The sequence below is a fragment of the Suricata suricatta genome, chromosome 8, assembly GCF_006229205.1.
Source record: "Suricata suricatta isolate VVHF042 chromosome 8, meerkat_22Aug2017_6uvM2_HiC, whole genome shotgun sequence".
In the NCBI taxonomy this organism is placed as follows: Eukaryota; Metazoa; Chordata; class Mammalia; order Carnivora; family Herpestidae; genus Suricata; species Suricata suricatta.
Window position 1 is genome coordinate 70,656,820 of NC_043707.1, and position 21,421 is coordinate 70,678,240.

A 21,421-nucleotide genomic window follows, 5' to 3' on the forward strand; every position below is an offset into this window, starting at 1 on the left:
AAGAACCAATCTTCATGAGTTTCCCAAAACAAAGAAAGTCACAGAACCAGACGGCAAGCAAACAACACCCATCTACCCATAGTTGTATCTTTACTAAAATCACAATTAATAATGTAACAAATGGGACCCCTGGGTGGCTTGATCCGTTAAGTGGCCAATTGCAGCTCAAGTCATGATCTCACAATCTGTGAGTTCAAGCCCTGCATCAGGCTCTGTGCTGACAGCTCAGAAAATTTCCCTTCTCTAGAAAACTAACTAGAAGATCCTGGTGTATTTTTCTAAAAATCAATTTTATTTCCTGGAGCCACCCCTTCCCTATATATACACACACTCCTATGCAACACTATATTCGTTAGGAGTAGGTTCTTCTGGAAGTAGCAGAAAACTCAATCATGAGGCTTAAACAAGATAGAAGATTTTTTCTATCTCAGGTACCATATAGGCAGGCATGTCAGTCCAGGGTTTCTCTGGAGCTCCACAGTGTCAGGGACCAGGGCTTTTACCATATTGCAGCACCATGAGTGGTCTCCATCTCCAAGGTCACCTTCTTGTCCAAGATGGCTACTCCAGCTCTAATTTCAATGCCACATTTCAGCAACTGCATTCAGGAAAAGAAACAAGTGGCACCTGTCACTCCTGTTCACATACCACTGGCTAGAATTTAATCATATAGCCACACTTACTTGCAAGGCACTTTGGGAAATGTAGTCTTGCTCATGATAGCTGTTTATGCAGCTAAATACTTATTTAGTTTGCTACTGTAAAAGAAGGTAGCAACAAAATAAATAAAGTAGTATTGGATTATAACTCATACTAAAAATAAATATCCATCTGTCTATACTAATACAAATAAGTGAGTGACTAAATAGAGAATGAAAAAAATCTGATATTCTTAAGGAGGCCAAGCATAATTCTCCACTCCTTAAGTGTGGGCTATAGATAGTGAATTTCTTCCAAAGATTACAGTATGGAAAAGGAGAAGAAAAAAAAGAGTAACTCTACAGTGGAGAAACCTAACAAATATTACCTCAAGCCAGGTAACCAAGGTTAACACCAACAGTGATCAATCATGTTGATAGTATATGCCCTTGATATGATGTGATAAGAATGGCATTTCACCTCTGGGGTCTTCCCAAAAACATATAACCTCCAATCTCATCATGAGAAAAACATCAGACAAATCACAATTTAGGGGCATTCTACAAAATACCTGACTGGTCCTCCTAAAAACTGTCAAGGTCATCTAAACCACGGAAAGTCTCGGAAACTGTCATATCCAAGAAAGGTCAAAGGATACATGACTAAGAAGTATAATGTGATAGCCTAGATGGGATCCTGGAATCAGAGAACAAACAAACAAAACAGATATTTGTAAACCAAAACAAAACAGAGTATACTTTAGTTGATAATAATGTATCAGTATTAGTCTATTGTGACCAATGTACTACATTAAAATAATCAAGTAACAGAGGAAAGTAGGCATGGGATATATGGGAACTCTGTACTGTCTTCACAAAATTCTATGTCTAAAACTGTTCTAGAATGAACGTTTATTTAAAGAGAGAGAGAGAAAGGAAACTAGTTGGAGGATGACTAGCAGTTTTTCCTGCAACTCCATACACAAGCCATCTCTTCTCTTTATTTCCCCAAATTCAGAGATGTTCACACTAGAAAGGGCCTTTGAGACCATGGCTTATCCTCTAAAATGAGGGAAAGAAAACCTAAAGAAACCCGCAAAGGGGGCTGGCCTGCCATTACCCCGCCAGCTGGTGGGTGCAAGAAGCAGAAGCCAGACCCCTGGACAAGGGGCCAAGTGCTCCCTCCGCCTTCCCGCCCTGGGAAGGGAGATATCTCAGCACAGTGGAAACAGCTCTGCCATTAACTGTCCTCCTAACAATGGCAAGTCACTCCATCTCTCTGAGCAATGGTTTCCTCACCTTTAAAATGGAGATAGTGCTAACTGCCCTGCTTATCTTAACAGGACTGTTGTGAGGAGTGAAACCCATACAAACATCGGGCATGTCTATGTTGTAATAGTCCAGCGGGGACCTTCTGACATTCTGAAATTTGTGACATGGCCCAAGAGAATTGACACAAACATCACATGTGTTTATTCAACATGTAGGCAGTATCGTCTTCCAGAATTGGGATACAAAACCTGGTCATGGCACTTTTCTTTTCTCTGATTAACTGCTGGCGGCTCACTGTTACCAGGACATTGCCGTGTCCCTCTCACACCTCCCTGCTGCCTGCTCGGCCATCCAGGAAGCCTGGATTCCCACACAGCCCTACCAGAAAATACAGGAGGCTGCGCAGGCCACCACCCTCCGCTTCTCCTAGCAACACGCCGTCAGTCCTGCGGGGTCTGGCAGATGGTGCCGATTCCCTGGGGAACACTGCCTTGCAGATCCAGATCTCCGCGCAGGTCTGCCAGGCTGCTCGGAGGGGGGTAGTGCCATTTCCTCAGTGCTGACCACAGCGAGAATCTCCCACATCTGTGCCCTGACCATGCAGTGACTCCTGCCCAGCTCTTTCCGTTCACATTTGTGGGCACCAGTTAGCCCAGATAGGCACTGAGCTGGTCTTGGTTCCGGGGTCTACTACCTCAGGGGTTCAGAACCCCATTCTTCTTTCCCTCCAGGGCTCCAGCTCTGGAGTTCAATTGCTTTGTTTTTTATCTTAAGCCCTCAACACTCAATATTCTACCCCCTTTCCTAGATGTCGCAGCTACTCACTCACTCTCCCTTGTAATAAGCTGAGCTGGGTTCCTCAAGGATACATTACGTCCACTCTTTGGGGGGAAACCCTTTGGGGGATGTGCTGCTACTCTCAGTGACAGCAAGGAGACTTTTTAGCATCCGTGATTGAAAGTATAAACCCCAAAATGGAGAGAGACAGAGAGGCAGAGACAAAAATATAATTGTATTATCTGGCAAGGCACTTTATTATGAACAAACAAAAACTAAAATTGAGTGCCTACAGTGTCCCAAGCATTGGGACACTGGGAATCAAGAAACTGACCAGACACTATTCCTGCCTCAAGAAACTTAGAGCTTAGGAGGGAAAACACAGATAGATGATTAGCTTGCAGTATGTAAGTGTCCTAAGTGGCCGTTTACTAGAGGGTACCACGCTGACACCAAGGAGGGGTCGCACCCAGTCCTGCAGAAAACAGCGCTCCCCCCACCACCACCACCACTCTAGGTCTTGGAGGGTCTCCCCGTGGAGATGGTTCTCAGGGCCTGAGAGGTGGTCACACTGAGCTCTGGGTTTCATGGAGAGGACAGAAGGACAAAGTCTAGGGTCTCCTCAGAACTAATATTATGAAAAAGAAACTTAATATGACATCAGATGAAAACAAGAAAAAGGAGAGCTTCTTGAATTAGTCTGAACCCTCTTGGTTGAAAGTGACAGAACTTGAGTCCAGCTGATTTGGGCCAAGCAGAGAATTAGAAAGATACAGGACCATAGTCAGGACTAAGGGCAGGGGCCCTGGAAAACCCTGAAGTTGGAGCTCCACCACTACACGCTGTATTCCTCTCTGAGAGAGGCTCCTTGTCCTTCACAGACTGACTGCCTGCACTGGGGACCACAGCTCAGCGGGCTCCTGGGTTTAGCATCCAGGGGCCCCTTTCTCCAGAAAGAGGTGGACAATAGTCTCTTGTTTCCAGTTTAGAAAACCCCAGGGGAAGATTCTGCTTGACGTGGTTTGGGCCAGTGTTCACACCCAGACCCATAAACCAGCACCAGGACTGAGTGAGGAGAGAGTCATGCTACCCAAAAAAGCCCTTGGGGACTTGCTGGTGGCCGTCTGAGAGGAGAGAGAACTGAGATCCAAGAACCACCCCAACAGATGCCTCCTACTGAGTCAAAGCTCAGAACACCCAGGACCACACGGTGGGTTTGACTAAGAAATTGCATCCCAGTTTCATCACTCTGTAGTCAAACCCTGAACCAAGCTCTGAAATACTGCCTCAAATAGGTGAAAGCTCTGAAATTACAAGCATGCAGTCATCTTGCTTTCCTAGCCACCAGGAAGTTGACTGGAGTGAATAAATAGGAGTTGTTTACATCTAACTAGCATTTCGCTAAGGAAACGTTGAGGGCATGGAGTGAGACTCGGGACCGGAAAAGAGAGTTTCAGCAGCTGCCCTCGAGGACCTTCCCGCCACTGGGGTTATAGAATCTGATGTAGATCCAGAGTGGGTTCCTGGGAGGCCCCCTGCGAGTGGGGGAAGGAGTCAGAGTGGTGGTGGGGGAAGAGCCCTAAGAGGCTGAGCTCCTGGTCTCCTGCTTCTAGAGACTCTCCCGCTTCATAGCTTCTGTATATGGGATATCATGTAAAAATCACAGTTGTGAAAAAGGTTCTTACATCTTTGAAGATGTGTGAACACTTACAGGTAGATTCCAGCTGCCTTGCTCTGCTCCTGGAGACTCCGGTATCGAGGAGATCTGCATCATACATGCATTTAATCCTCACAGCCTTGCCAAGATCCGGCTGGTGTAGGCAAAAATGAATGTGGAGCCCTTCCTCCTGACCCCCAGGCCACCACCCTCACTTCAGGTGCATGACACTGCCAGATAAAATCGCAGCCAGGAGCCCACATGCGGAAATTCAGAGAAGACAGCCCATTCTCTTGAATTGTTCTCGAATAGTGTATCAACTAGCGCGTCATGTGGACTGAGATAGAAGCCAGACCTGCCCAGAAGTCCCAAGAAGTACGCTTACAACAGCTGACCACTTCCCCTTGCCTTCGTGCCACAAACTGAAGTCCTGAAGTCATGGACACAACATTTGCTCAGGAATTCACAATCAGATGCTTTAACGTAGGTTAACATAAACGCAAAGGCATGCAGAGAGTTACTGCGTGCTGGGCACTGACTGCACTCCGGTGGGACAGAACGTGGGGATCCTGCATGGTGTCCCTGCAAGCCAACATCCTATTGACCGTCATTTGCTGAGAAGAGGGAAAAAACGATTTGCAACGAATATCATTCATGTAGGTCCTTCTTGATGTTAAAAACAAGAGAATTATCTCAGGCACTGAAACATTTGAACTTGATTAGAACTGCCTTCCATTTCACTTATTTTAGCCCAATAGCCAAATAGTATTTCTTTCAAAGCACAGAGATAACTTATATTGACAGAGTTATAAAACCATGTTCAAATTTTGCTTAAAAATTTAATTTCTCTGACTTTCATGTTGCCAGAATGTTTCCCATGTTTTTGTACTTGTAGTCTCTTAAAATTCTCTAAATCAAACAACTGCTTGGGAAGCCTGGTATTAGGGCTCTGATTTAGATCATAGCATAATTCTCCAGAATACAGCCCTAGGCCGGGCATTATTTTTGGCTGCCGACAACTCCTGTTGTAATGGTGGTAGCAGCCGGAAACGCAGCAACACTGGCAGATAGGGATTTTCATTTTCCCCTCTGAAGGATGCTATCTATTCTGGCAGGACAGGATCAAGTCCATCTAGCCGGATATATCAGGAGCACGTGCAGAGAGCAGGGTGACTGGCACGGCGTATATTGTTTATTCTAGAGGTCGACTCTGCCCACCCTTCCAACGGGCAGCTGCCTTGATGCCATCTCTTCATCTGACTTTGGTTGCTCCAACTATTCCCATGTGTTTAATCCTTACAACAATGCTAAGAAAATAAGTCATATTATTATACCCATTTTACAGACGAAGAAATTGAGACTTAGAGAGATTCAGTAATTTGCCTAAGGCCAAACCAACTGGAAAGCAAAGATGCCATTGGCACTTCAAAGGCTGTGTTCTTGCATACATCATTGTTTACTGACTCCTCTAGAAAAGGTAACCATGCCTTGCCCTTATATTCGTATTTTAGAGTTTCTGCCAAAACGGCTATTTTTGACTAAAGACGGACAAAATCAGAAGCACCGATTTTGGGTCAGTCACTCACTCAGTCAGGCCAAGGAGGCGGTGTGTGGGTGGCAGGAAGAACACTGGTCTAGAAGACCTGGTCTGTGCTGTCACAGTACCTGAAACATAGTAGGTGCTCATCAAACACTTGTGAAATTGAGAACTATGCACTTATGCACATAGTCACTATGCACATTTGGTCATACCTTTCCCCTGGATGTTCAAGAAGACACTCTAATGAAAGATCCTACGGCTCATGCCAGCATAACAGGGGCTGCAAAGCAGTGCAGTGCAGCATCAGAACCTCCCACCATTTACAGAAAATCCACTATACTTCCTTCCCAGTGCAGAATTTGGGGAACAAGGATAATGTAGGAGACTTTTGCTCAAAGTGGCCTCTGCCTTTAACTGCTATTTTGCTCAATTTGTCTTAACTTCTAACTTTGTCCCAGAAAAATCCCAAGGGAAATGAAATTAAGCTGTTTCCCAGATTTGCTTTTCAAAATTAGTCCTGGGCTGGCCTTCAATACTGCAAACACATTCTGTGTGGCCACAAGGGAGGGCTGCATAAAATTCTTGGACCAACTACGAAGCTTTGGGGCCTGACAAGCTGAAGGAGTGCAAGAAAAGATGACACAGATGGATGTTTCGACTAATTACTGCCTGCTCTGCTGGTCTGTCCAGGTGCCACCACCTCTTTGCCTTGCCCCTTGGTTTGTCCTCACCCTTTCCTGCTATTGGGAATAATGTCTGTTTGCTGCCTCTGCTTGGACTTGGGGCTGGGGAAAGTTATCCACAATGACTAAATCAGGCCAAAGTTTTGCACAAGTGCCCAGGGACCATCGTCAAAGTTCCTGCAGTTTCCCAGTCCAAATGGTCCCTCTCCGTGGAGGTGGGAGGTGGCAAAGTTTTTACTTGACACTGGCAGCTGCCTGCAGGGGTGAGTCATCCCTTCAGAGAGCCCATCTGTAAATGCTAGACTTCGGCGAGGACTTGGTTTTATCGTTTTCTTGGGAACAGAGGCGTTCCATTTTAAATCTGCATATTCATCATTCTGGAGAAATAAACACAGTGTGAAACTAACTAAAAGATTTAATAGTCAACATTTAATAATTCCCCAGTCATGTGTGGGGCAAGATTCTGTTCTGAGGACCTTTAACACTCGTAGGCACATAATTGTGCAGGCAACATTCAAGAAGGCTATCTTTCTTTCCCACGATAGATTTTCTTTCATTCTAGGTAGGTTTTCAACAGATTACCCCCAAGAGGAAAATTCTGCCTAGTCTGTCTTTTCCTTACAGTGCTGCGTCATGGTGTTTTAAGCATTGCTGGAATTTCATTTGTATCTGAGTCTGTCTTATCTTCTCATCCTGAAAGTCACCTTTTCAATGACGTTCTCTCTTTAAAATTTTTTAATGTAAACTAGAAGAACTACACCAGACATGAGTCTTCATCTCAATCCAGCACTCTGTTTTTTTTCTTAGCCACAGAGAGATTGCTTGGGCCCTGGGAAAGTGTAGTCTACTGGTTTCAATAGAGAGATTGAGGGGGGAAATTTTAGGAGTCAAACCTTTATGAAAGCTCCTGCCAAGAAAAATGTGGGTTTCACCAAGGTTTTTTTTTTTTAATGGTGAAAACTGGGGGAGATGTAGAGGCACTGTCTGTGATGAAACTATGTAAGTCCTAGTCATGAGTGCCGCTTATTTTCCATTATACAACAAATTAGCTCAGTCTAAACCAGGCCCTCACATAGACATTATTCAGTAGGAACAAGTCCCAATATGAAGATCCAGGTTTCTTTCTGTCTGATCATATGGCCATTTCCCCAACTGTTTCACACATGCTAACGGAGTGTGGCAAGTAAAACAAGTTTGGCTCCATATATATGGTCCACCACGAAATGGCTTCACCATGATGAAGCCCCTAATCATTTTTCTCCTAATCTACCACTGCTTTAGGGGGTTAGTGTCTTCCCTGTCATGAGCGATTTCAGGGCCCTGATCAGGGTGGACTTGACAGATTCTTTATCAATGTCAAGTGTCTTTTGTGGTTAAGTCCAGTAGCGCTAAAACAAAACGCCTCATAGATATTAGATATATGGTGGCATTACAGAATTCTCTTGCAGGCAATATTTTTTGGTCAACCTATGAAAAGAAAAATGGAGTGAGGGCTGAAATCAAAGGAAGATACAGCAAAAGTCTTGCCAGTTATTTCTATGAAAGTCAGACAATGTGACTGACATGGGGCCAATCACTCTCCCCTCCTCCATTCAAGTTAGAATAGAACAAAGAGAAATTGCCAACAAAGAAAGCAATGATCTAGGGGGAGGGGACTGAATCTAAATAGGTTTTTAATTTCGGGAAAAAGAAAAATATTGCAGAAAAACACAGGACCCCTGCACAGGCACACACGCATCCATGAGTACATGCCTACCTTCGTCAATTAAAATCATCTATTTTCCCCATGAATTTTCCTTTTGACTTGTGAAGTTACTCTGTTAGGCTTCACTGACATCACCAACCTGCCCAATATCTCACATCAGTGCAAACTGGCTTTGAAAAAATACAACCCAAGCATCTCTGAGTAAAATAGGGACTCTAATTATTGTGAAGTTTGCTTTTGGCAAAAAAGAGTTAACAGTGCCGTGGATATTGTGTCTTCTCCAGCAAGCTAGCCGTGACAACTTCATTATGAAGAATGTTTGCTTTTTTCAATTCATAACAATGGCTATTCTGCAAGCAGATTTTAAAAGACCCTCTCATAAGTGTACAAAGTGAGGCCTGCCAGTCCCCTCTCCCTGCCACATAAAGAAAATGTCCCAACCACTTGCTACATCTGTGGTGAACTGTGTTAATCCAATGTTTCGGAATAACACCATCCAGAAAAACATGGGATGCAAAAAGCCTCACGCTCTTTCGGAAACCTACACGCCAAGAAGAACAACATTCTTATCAAAGCTGCAAATGGACAGTAGAAAGAAGCGCTCTGCGTGTTGTGGAATTGTTATCTGTTACCCTAGCCAATCCGTAAGTTAGTACAAATGAACGTGACAGACCGCACCCCCCAAGTCCTCAGGCATCAGCTGCTCTTCCGCATTACACAGTTAAAGGCTAAAGCCATTTCAATACTTTATCTGACTCTTTTGTTTGTACTAATTTAGAAAGTTGGTACTTTAATGTAATTGAACTCACTGAAGCTAAAAATGTCCAGACCTTTTTAATAAGGTACCCTTCAATATTAAACTTTGGGGTCTGTTCTTCTCCCAAGGAGCACTTAACTCCCATTAGCACTAATAGCAGTTGTACACAAACATGAGTAGAAAATATATATCTCTTTGTCTCTTTGTACTGAGCTCTAAGTGGGGGTGGGGGATGGGGTTGGGGGGACGTAAAGGAAAACCAACTTTGAGATTGAATAAAAGGTAGCATTGTTGATCCATTTACAATGATGAAATTAATGCTAGGCACCCCCAAATTTGGGGGAAACACAGACTATTAATAAGGGAGATGAGCAAATTCTGCATCATTTTGAATACTACCCGAATCACGTTTCCCCGAGAAATCTGTTTTCCCTCCATCCCCAGCACATACATTAGACCTATTTTGCACTTGTTATGTACATAATGATTCTAAACAACATAAGACAATTTCATGATTTTTTTCTTATCATTTTTACTTATCTACCAGTGAGCCAATTTATGCAGCTTAAACCACTGCTAGAGAAGATGCATCAAAAATTGTCTGTAATCATTACAAATAATAGCACAAAATGTTCACAAGAAGCTGTTTTCTTATCATATTTTCATTAAAACATCTTTTCACCTGCTTTGCTTTTCCCACGTCTGAAACCTGCATTGTAATCAGTCTTATTAACTGAGAACATAAATATGATTTATTATGGTCTGATAATGGAAGCTACGTGGACTCAGAGAAGGGCTATATTGTCCTTTGATAAAATGGCTCTTTTCTCTCAAATGGAGAGCTCTATCATGAGAACATGCAGAATGTAGTGAGTGATTATTTCCTCAGGGTGAGTGATGGCAAAACCCGACAGAAAATCTTCTTGTTGACCATGACAGCCTCAGAGGGTCCCCAAACCTCCCCGAGTTTGACAACCTGCAGACACTTTTGATGAACTGTATTCTTCTGTCAGAGACAGCCTGTCTGGGAGGAGAAAAGAGACCTTTATTGTCTGATCGGCTATTATTGTCTTGATCTTTTATAAGCAATCTCTAATGCACATGAATATAATATCCTTTCACACAAGTGCCAAGCATAATAGAAATGTAGTTATAGGACCTTCCTCCTGGTTATGTAAATGTCCTTACACCATAATTAAGAGAGATGGTTGGTGACTGATAGGGGAAAGAAAGAGTAATCCAACTGCTTTTGCATTTCTCCCTATTTTAAAGACTTCAACCCAGGGTAAACAGCATTAATGGTAGATACAGGCAATCAGGTTATTTCGAAGTCTTAGCCTAAAAGGAAAAATAGTTTTGAATTTAGTATTGGTGTTATATTTTTATTAAACATGCAAATGGCAGCTGGTTTTCAGCCAGAAGTGATTACTATGCTGATATGACTTAGAAGAAAATGAGTATGCCTCTCGAAGTACCTGGCTGAGGGCTACGGCAGGAACAAAGACTTATTAATAAGGAGCGTACTTGCCCAAATGGGTCCTCCGGTCCAAATAAAGTTCTTTAATAAATTTCCCCCTTATCCATTTCCAGGAGCCCAAATATGGCAAGAAAAAAAAATAGTTCTTCAACTAACAAATATATTTGCAGGCAAAACTCTCGCAATTACTGGGCAATTAAATCTACTTCTTAATGTGGCCCTTGGGAGCCATCTCTATTTTTGAACTGTGAAGGATGGTTCTAGATGGTGTTTGTGTGGACTTGGTGACAAAGGTTTTCTGATCTTCCAGATAAAATCCGACCAGACTTGCTGCAAGCAGGCCAGCCCGTGGAGGCCAGTGGCTTGATGCTCAACTTCAGCTGCTGACAGAAAGGAGAAAAAGACATCACCCATCCGAAAAATTTTAATCCCCCAGCAAAATACAATACTCAATTTTTCATTAACCTTCTGACATCTGGACTCACAGAGCATCCCCACGCTAATCACTAATGGGTTTTGCATTACCAATTAGTGTAGCAAATTCTCCAGCCGAGGTGCCAAAGGGTTAATCATTAGTTTCACACCACTGGGTGGTCAGAGTTAGAAGAGCAGCCCCTGAACCCCAAAGAGTGGAGAGTGAGGGGCTGGGGGTTGGAGAGAGCTCTCATTATCAAGAAGAAACATGCGACTCATAGGCATTGACCTCCATCCCTCTCTCCTGGCATCTTGCCTTAAGGTGGATTTAAGTATGATATGCACACGTTTATACACAAGTCTAGGCCCAGAACAAATCACCAACCTATCCAGTCTCTATTAAGTCTGTCCATCAAAGGTAGATCAGGCTGGAGGAATTCTCTCTCTCTTTCTCTCTCTCTCAGCACCTTTGTCTATTTGCGTCTCTAAGCAATGACTTTCCCATGGGAATGAAAAAATTTGCCATTTCAGAGGGAGCTGGGTTTTGAGAAGTGTTTGATCTCTCTTAAGAGATACTCCTCTGAAGTTCTGCCAACCCTCGATTATCTGTACAAATGAGGCTTACCAAAAGTATGGAAAGATTCGATTCACAGATAATCTTCAAACTCCAGTTTGGTCCATATTTTAGTTTCTTTCTGAACAAATTGTACCAGAGCAATTAACAAACAAAACTGATTGGATGTTTCCTTTCTCCTTTTATGGTCAATTTTGTGGATGTCAGCAGCATGAGGAAATTGTCAAAACACTGGCAAAGAGGATGGAGGAAAGGGAAGAAACAAAACACCCAGATAGTCTGCAAGCTAGATAATCTGCTCCTGAATAATTGAGGAGAATCTAAGTTCAAAGATAATAAAAGAAGGCTCAGAGAGCAATTCCATCTTGGAAATGCACAACCCCTTCCCCCTAACCCCAAAACCGCCAGTAGGAAAACAAATAAGTAAACAAGAAAACCGCAAGAAAAATTTGAACCTATTGTCCCCATCCACATTTTCCCTGATCTAATCTACATGTGTTCTAAGTTAAATTATATTCTAAAGGGGTCAGGGCAGGGAGGAAGAGGAGGAAACACAGAAGACACCTCGCACTTGTGTCCCATCCAGCTGTCTGGCTTTGTTGTCAGGGACTGACAGCTAACACAGTTCCTTACAAAACTAAATGGGCTAAAACTTCTGAAAGTGACCCACTTCTATACTTCTCTCTCTCTCTTTCTTTAGAAATCCCAACATTCAAAAAAAGAACAGCAATGACTCAGCATTGCATTATTATTTTTTAGTCCCAAGTTTTTGACTCCTTACACACGCACAAAATGCTTATGTGCATTTGCGACTGAAACGGGAAACTTTGCCACACTCGATTCTCCACGGTGCTCCCACTCAAGGCCAGAATTCAAAACTTTTCAGTTAAGGAAGAAAGACTCTTAATGAGCCTAATCATGCACATTATTTTGGCTAGAATCATTGACTGACTGCACTTACTTAGTTCTACTTTAGAAATGAAAATCTAATAAAGTAACTGGCAGTTTAAATGTCACAGAAATTTTCTCCAACATCCCAACTGGAATTGTGAAAACAGGCTCAAATTCCTCTAATCTCTCTCTCTTTCACCTTCAAATGCCACGCTTCTAAACCAAACCATTTTCTACGAAACAGCAGAACTTGGTGGGTTCAGAGGTCGGGGCAAGGGTGGGGAGGAGGAAGACTCTTTCTTCAAGTTGGAAGGGATTTGCTTTTTTCCACACACTAAGGCAAGAAGGACCCGAATCCTGAGGCTGGGAATGTTCTGCCTCTTGCAAGGGAATTCAAAGGAGTCATTTGTGTGATACTTTGCGTCCCAATTGGCCTCTGACAGAAACATCAGAAGCAACAGATACTTCAGTTCTACATCTGGAAAGAGGCATTTTTTTTTTTTTACAAAGAAAAAGAAAAAAAACCACTCCTAAAGACACTGAAGCCTAATTACTCTATATCCCATAATCTTAAAGATGGAGATCTCTCTGATACTATGTAATAACCCCTTGAGAAATGGTAGCAGCTCTATTAAGACTTGAACAGACAGCATTTCTATACTTTTCCCTCCATAAAACTCATATTCAAAAGAAATATACTGGCCGGATGCTTTCATTTCTCCTGCCACTGAACTTGTAAAGATCATTGTGCGGGCGATCATACTATTTATTAAGGTACCAAGTAGAAAATAAACTCTTTGCTAAAATGTAACAGGGATTTAGGATGTACAGGACTAAATGGTCAAAGAATCAGGTTAGGTTAATCACTGTCCCACTTGCTTTTCAAGATGTCTACATCAAGTCCTTATATTTATGATGGAGACTTTAAAGTTCTGGATGGTGTAGACTGTAGCATCATAAATTCGTGCTCAGGAACAGAAAGTATTCTGAGCATCATGGCCACAACACTCACGCTGGTTGGGACCAGTACACAATATCCCCTGGGAGGAATTTCCCCCATTTCTAGGGCTGCTGTGATCCAAACAGAGATAAGCAAAGGCCAGGAAAAAAGAAGAGAAAAGGGGTGGTAGGAGCAATCTGGGAAGCACTGAGGGAGGTACAGGAGAGAGGGTGAAGCAGGAGAGAGGGCAGGAGTTGGTTTATGAAAGCATTAGCAAGCCTCATAAAGGGACAAAAGCCAGACACTGAGAAAGCATCCATTGCCCAAATTTTAGTTAGACATGAAGATCCGGAGGTAATTTTGGTGGTTCTGTCAGCCAAGTCAAATCCTGGGCCTCTCAGAAGCCAATGGAAAGGTCTTAGGTTTTCTCATTCTGCTATTCTAATGGAAAATCAATAACAGAACAGAACCAACTCTGTGTTAAAGCACGACTCCTATATCCTCTATTCTCAAGCATTCCTGCCCAAATGATTTAAAAGATTACCAAATGCAAGTGAAAAGATTTAAGTCTGAGACTTGTTTGTAAAATTTCAGCTTAAGTCTCCTATTGAAAGAACATTGTAAAATAGATATGAAGGAAAAAAATGCATGGCACTCTTACACTCATGGGCTATCCTTGAAAATTTTGAAGTAACTGATGTGGGCATACCAGGGGAATCTGGGGTCATCAACATGATAAACATCAACAGACTTCTCCAACTCGCCCCTCTTCATCTTTGCTGGCTCTTCTCCACCTCTGCCCTTCTCCTGGGTATCTTTTTTCCTTTTCCTTTTAATGTATGTCATCTGCTATTCTTTCCTCTAGATATACCATCTGTTATTCAGCTTTATTTTTTCCTATTGTATATTTCTGTCACAACTTCTTTATTTTTATTATCCCATGATAAGCACTGCATTCCTCTGGACCACATGCACAGCACTAAAGAAGTCCTCCAACTAACGATATTGATTCCCATTATAGAGACCGCCACTCTCCCTGGCTCTCAGTTGTCTTTCTCACTCTACCAGTTAAGACTTTCCACATCTGGAGCAAGAGTAAGAAATGTGTGTCTATTGCTGGTCCATTACTGGTGCAGAAATGATGATGGTTGTTGAGAAATCTTGAAAAAAACACCAATCAAAATAAGAATATGACATTTCCAGCTAAGACCAGAACCAATACTTGGGAAGAGTGTCATCCAACCCCTGATTCTTGAACCTCAATCCTGAGACCCCAGAAGCACCTAGGGCATCCATGTTTCTCAAAAGACATCAGTCTGGTGCTTGATTCTTAACTCCATACCTCTGCTTACTGAAAAATTAGACTGAAGCCTAATTTAGGGCAATCTCATTTCCTAGTGACTTTGCAGTCACTTACTCTTTTGAACACTTTTTTGGACTTTGCCAAAATCCTGCATTTTTATTCACTCCATTGTAAAGGCTTCTTTTCAGCTGTAAAGACTTATGTCAACAAAGAAATGGAAAAATATTCCATGCTCATGGATTGGAAAAACAAACATTGTTAAAATGTCTATCCTACCCAAAACAATCTACACATTGAATGTAACTCCTATCAAAATACCACAAGCATTTTTTCACATAGCTAGAGAAGACAATCCTAAAATTTGTATGGAACCACAAAAGACTCCAAATATCCAAAGCAACTATGAAAAAGGAAAGCAAAGCTGGAGGTATCATGATTCCAGACTTCAAGCTATATTACCAAGCTGTGGTCATCAAGACACTATGGTAGTGGCATAAAAACAGACACATAGATCAATGGAACAGAATAGAAAACCCAGAAATGGACCCACAACTAAATGGTCAACTAACAAAGCAGGAAAGAATATCCATGGAAAAAAAGAAAGTCCCTTTTTAATAAGTGGTGCTGGGAGAGCTGGATGGCAACATGCAGAAGAATGAAACTAGACCACTTTGTTATGCCATACACAAAAATAAATTCAAAATGGATGAAAGACCTCAATGTAAGATAGGAAACCATCAAAATCCTAGAGAAGAACACAGACAGCAACCTCATTGACATCAACTGTAGCAACTTCTTACTAGACCTGTCACCGAAGGCAAGGAAAATGGAAGCAAAAATGAACTTTTGGGACTTCATCAAGATAAAGGTTTCTGCACAGTGAAGGAAACAATCAACAAAACTAAAAGGCAACCTACAGAATGGGAACTTATGAAACTCAACACCTCTAAATCAAACAATCCAGTTAAGAAATGGGCAGAAGACAGGAACAGACATTTTTCCATAGAAGACATCCACTTGGCTAACAGATACATGTAAAGATGCTCAACATCACTCATCATCAGGGAGATGCAAATCAAAGCCATGATGAGATATTGCCTCACACTTGTCAGAATGGCTAAAATTAACAACACACAAGAAACAACAGGTGTTGGCGAGGATATGGAGTAAGAAAAACCCTCCTGCACTATTGGTGGGAATACAAACTGGTGCAGCCACTGTGGAAGAAAATATGGAGGTTCCTCAAGAAGTTAAAAATAGAACTACCCCATTATCCATGCATTGCACTACTAGGTATTTACCCAAAGAATACAAAAATACAGATACTAGGGGATACTTGCACTAAGATGTTTACAGCAGCATTATCAACAATAGCCAAACTATGGAGAGATCCCAAATGTCCACTGACTAATGAATGGATAAAGGAGATGTGGTATATACACATACAATGGAATATTACTCAGCCATCAAAAAGAATGAAATCTTGCCATTTACAACGATGTGTATGGAGCTAGAGCGTATTATGCCAAATGAAATAAGTCAGTCAGAGTAAGACAAATGCCATATGATTTCACTCACATGTGGAATTTAAGATGGACACATGGGAGGGAAAATAAAAAAGAGGAGAGAGGGGGAAATAAACCATTAGAAACTCCTAAGGATAGAGAACAAACTGAGGGGTGATAGAGGGAGGTGGGTCAGGGAATGGGCTAGAAAGGCGATGGGTATTAAGAGGGCACTTGTGATGAATACTGTATATAAGTGACAAACCACTGAATTCTACTTCTAATACCAATATTACACTGTATGTTAACTAACTAAATTTAAATAAAATTTTAGGGGGAAAAAAGTACAAAAACTTCTAGGAAGGTTATATAATTAGAGTGATAAAGAACAAAGGCAGAGATTTTATCTGCTTTGTTTACTGATGTGCATCTGGTACCTAGAATAGGAACTAGGTCATAGTAAGCTAAATCAATATCTGTTTAATGAACATGGGTGACTTATTCATGAGCCTGAGCGACAAGACCAATCTTAAAGGAGGAAAGGATTCATGTTTGTTGAGAAGGTAAATAAATAAGCCCCCATTCCTCCCTACCTGAGGGTTTAATTTTTTTTCAAGATATAATTGACAAGTCATAAAATTCACCCTTTTAAAGACTATAAAGTGGGTTTTAGTAAATTCACAGAATTGTGCTACCATCACCACTAATTTCCAGAATATTTTCATGACTTCAGAAGGAAATCCCATACTCATCAGCAGTCATTTCCCATTCTCCTTACCCCCAGACCCCGGCCACCATACCCTCCTCCTGGTCTTCATGCATTTGCCTATTCTGGATATTTTAAAGAAATGGAATCCTACAATTAAAAAAAAATGACTTACATCAATTAAAATTATATTTTTCATCTTCTTGGAGGCTTCGCACTGGCAACTGTGTGATTCCATCTGCCGTGGTGAGTGATCTCTCAGCCATAATCACAGCCTCAGGAGCACATCATTCCCAGCACCATATTTTAAAAAATAAGTGTGAAAATATTAAAGTAAAATGTTCTGCAATAGAGCATCTCCTTGTGCTAATCATCTGGTTTAAAGTTAAAAAGGTACAAACCTCATTCCTGTGACAAAGATTTTTAAATGAAGGAATGAAATCAAAAGTATGGGGAGGAACATTCTCTCCTGGGACCATCATTCAGGTGCAGGCAGGCGACTCTTGTTGATTCCTGCTCATAGAGAAAGGGATTACTCAGAAGAAGCCGAACCCTTAGACTCCACTCTCACACAATCTTTTCTGGGTCTACTGACAGCTGAAGTCAAACAGTGAGGACTCATCTGTCCCAATACACAAATCATGTCATCTAATAGACACACTAATGAAGTCTCACGAAATGCGGTGGACAGTAGAGAAAAAGAAAAATCACAAATCAAGTACCTCACACTGGGGAGTCCAACAGTCATGATGATATGAAACTCAATTCAAACCACATAAACATAAAATGGAAATTTCTTGCCCGTGTAACTGGGAAGTCCAAGGTAAGGTCTAGCTTCAGACGTGGCTCACTGAGGTGCTCAGACAGTGTGGTCAAAAATCAACATCTTTTTCATTATCTCTCACTTAATATTAGTCCATGTTAGTTTGAGGTAAGATTTTTCTACCTAGTGGTAAAGAAAGCCATCAGCAGCTCCAAGCTTACACTGACCTTTACCAAGCCATCCTAGAAAAAAACAGTCTATTTCCCAGAAATTATATCAAATCCCCAAAGGACTCTTAAGAGTGCTACTTGGATCACTTGCTGATTGAGAAGCTGGACCATTTGATTGACAGCCTTACCAGAGTCATGAGGAATGTGGGAGGGGCGGATCTTAAGGAAAAAAGGCTTTTATCAGAAGAAAGAAGAATGGAGGCTGGGGAGTCAAAAGCAGATGTCCTTCATGCAGTGCTTTTCCTGTCACTTTGAAACTAAATCACTTGTAGGAGCTTTGGCACTCATTAGCCTCCCCTGGCTCAAAGGGAAGGTAGCGCCTCACCTTGCTCCAAGTTGCTGCAGTGTTTTTTGTTTTGTTTAGTTTTTGTCTGAGTAGAGAACAGACTTCAGTACCTTATGAGCCCCAACTACATGGATGAATAAGATCTACTCAGCAGCTTGCAATGATTTCTTTTTGCCATCATGTAAATACGTAGTTACTGACTTAAGAACTCACTATTTACTCAATAACCCTTGATGGGAACTATGATCCCTTTACATACTGTTACAGAAGTACATAATTATAGACTTTTCAAATGGGTATTTCTTTTAGGCATTTGCCTGTAATAGCTCCTTCAAAGCTGTTACACTTTTATCATGTGAAGACCCAATGAGAAAATATTTAGTTCACTCCTCACTGACCTAATAGAGAACAAACTCATCTTTAAGATGGTGTTAGCTTCCTGCCAAGAACACATGGACAGCCTTGTAAAAAAGAGAAATGTGGGCTTTGGGCTATGTGGGAAATCACATTGCTGTTAGATCATACTCCCCTCATTTAGTAGTTCAATATTGACACAAACTTATCATCGGTAATTGTTTCTACAGTCCTTTCTAAAGGACACCTTGTTACATCCACTTGTCCTGACTTTATTACTATCCAGTGAGGGTCCTATAAAAGTAAAACTCCAGGTAGGTCCCCTGACTTCAACCTATTTATTTCACTTATTTCATTACTGAAACATAGAGCATAATTCTTTTGTGTGTGTGTGAATTATTGCTATTAATGTCAATTTATTTTCTCAAAGGTTATTGAGATACAGTGACAGTCACACTATGCAAGTGTCAATGCTCCATGGAAGAAACAAAGAAAGAGCATAGCTAGAAAAGGATAAGCTGGGACTTATTCAATGGTGTTAGGTTGCTTTCCTGGGCATGAGAAGGTGATTGGACAGTAATGGTGGCCCAAACAGGAAGCAGCTGTGATGTAGAGAAGGCTCAAGGCTTCATGGGCACTCTAGAGCCTCACGGAAAGATCTCAGGAGCCTCACGGAAATTTTTGACATCTCAGTGAAGATGAGAATGGACCTCAGCCTTTAGAAGAAATGGTCATTTCTCTATACAAATGGACTTAACACCTCCCATAGTCTCTAGAAGGGGAATAAATAGAGATTTCCAGAACCATGCCCAATGCCAACAGGCCTGAATCACATTTGTCCCAGAACCTACAGTGCATGAAGAAGCAGAGGGCTCACCTGCTTCTTCTAGTTCAGAGCATAATTCTTATTTAATAGAGAGTAAGTTTCCTAGGCATATTAAATAAATTGGTCCTATCAAGGAAACCACAGAGATCATTGAGAGATACCTGCTGAGGTCATGAGCTCAATAAAATTCTGTGATAGATGGTGCAGTGCAACCCATATATCTGACACAATCATTATATGTAGTTTTTATCACATACAAAAAATTATTGGCATACCATAGTGCTTTGGTGGCTCAGTTGGTTAAATGTCCGACTTTGGCTCAGGGCATGATCTCACAGTTTGTGAGTTTAAGCCATGCATCAGGTTTGTGCTGACAGTGCAGAGCCTGGATCCCTCCAAATTCTGTGTCTCCCCCTCTCTTTCTGCCCCTCCCCTATTCACACTTTGACTCTCTCAAAAATAAACAAACTTAAAAAAAATTAAAAAAAACTTATTGGCATACCATGTTCATTCAAATGGGTCTTAAGAATATAATAGTGAAATTTAACTTCCTTAGTTCAAATCAAGACACTCCCAAGTGTTCACGACTCTGTCAAAGGTGCTAGGCTAAGTGAGGGAGATACAGAGATAAAGTCTGTTTTCTTGCTTGCTCACCTACATCAGGATATTATGTTCACTAACCCCATGTCTTAGCATTCTCACTCTCTCCTGTCTTCACCACTTGGAACTTCTCCCTCAGTCTCAGATATGTGCAGCTCCTTTTTCAGCTTTCTACCTTTGTACATACAGATTCTTTTGAATAGAATCTCCCTCCTTTCTTCCACCTAGACCTTCCTAAAATGTCACCTCCTCAAAGAAACTTCCTTAATTCATCTAGGCAGAGCTAGTCACATTCTATCTCTGTTTCTGAAGCACATTCTACAAGCACCTATTTGTACTATATGCATACGTTGATATGTTTTCTCCCTAGTACACTTGTGAACTCTGTAAAGGTCAAGACAGCTGTCTCTTTAGGACCCTTGCAGAGCACAAGGTACAAACAAGTCTCTAGTAAAATGCTGAGTGGTGGTCATTTATTTGACCGCACTCCTTAGGCAGAGAAAAGCAATGTTGCTCCCACTGAATTTCTGCTGTCTGGGCCTTGTAGGTTACTGGGAAAAGAGATATAGATGCATAAACAGGATTAGATGAACTCAGTCAATGCTGATAGAGAGTCAAGGACAAGCAATGGGTAGGAGGGGACTTGGAGGTATGAGGGAAAGGAGGAGGCAGAGAGGGAGAGAGAAGTGGAGAGAGCAAGTGAGAAAGATGGGGTGAGGCACTGCAGAGGCAGAAGGATGGCATAAGCTGAAGGGAAGATGAATGGAGCACGAGGGAAGGAGAAATACAGGAACACTGAGAGGAAGGAACTTGGGGGTGGTGTGAACTGCGAGAGTAAGACACAATGATACCATGTCAGAAAGGGAGGCTGGAGTCGGCTGGAGAGTTTGGATTGCCAGGATGAGCAGTTTGCATTTTAGACTCAGCAATGGTGGAGAGTTGAGAAGAGAGTGGCATGGAAGCCTTTGGTCCCACCCGGGCTTTGGTAGACCAATGAGAAAGCTACAAAGACTTGGTTTCCAATGCTGCAGAAACAAAAACTCAGAACACACTCTGCAACAATATAATCTCTCAGCCAATTTTAGTGAAACACAGGCCATCCCAGATGCATCAGATGGGAGAACAACTTGCTGGCGATCAGCCCTGGCATTCCGTTGTCTCCAGATCCTCAAGAATGCCAGGCACTTGCTGAATCCTCTGCCTGGCACTCACTTAACCCTGGGCATTCTCATGATATTCCCTTCCATCATTAAGGACCCTGCTCTAATATCGTCTTTACAGAGAGACCTTTCCTAATTGTCATATCAAAATAGCGCCCCATCACTGTACCCTTTGGTCCTGCTTTATTTGTCCTCAGAGTACTACTGATTACCTGACATCATATTATATGTCTATTAGTCCATGCCCTTACTACCTATATCTCCAATATAGGGATTGTCAAAGTTCCTATAAAAAGCTAGACAGTAAATATTTTAGAATTTGTAAGGCATGCATGTTGTCTCTGCAGCAACTACTGAATGCTG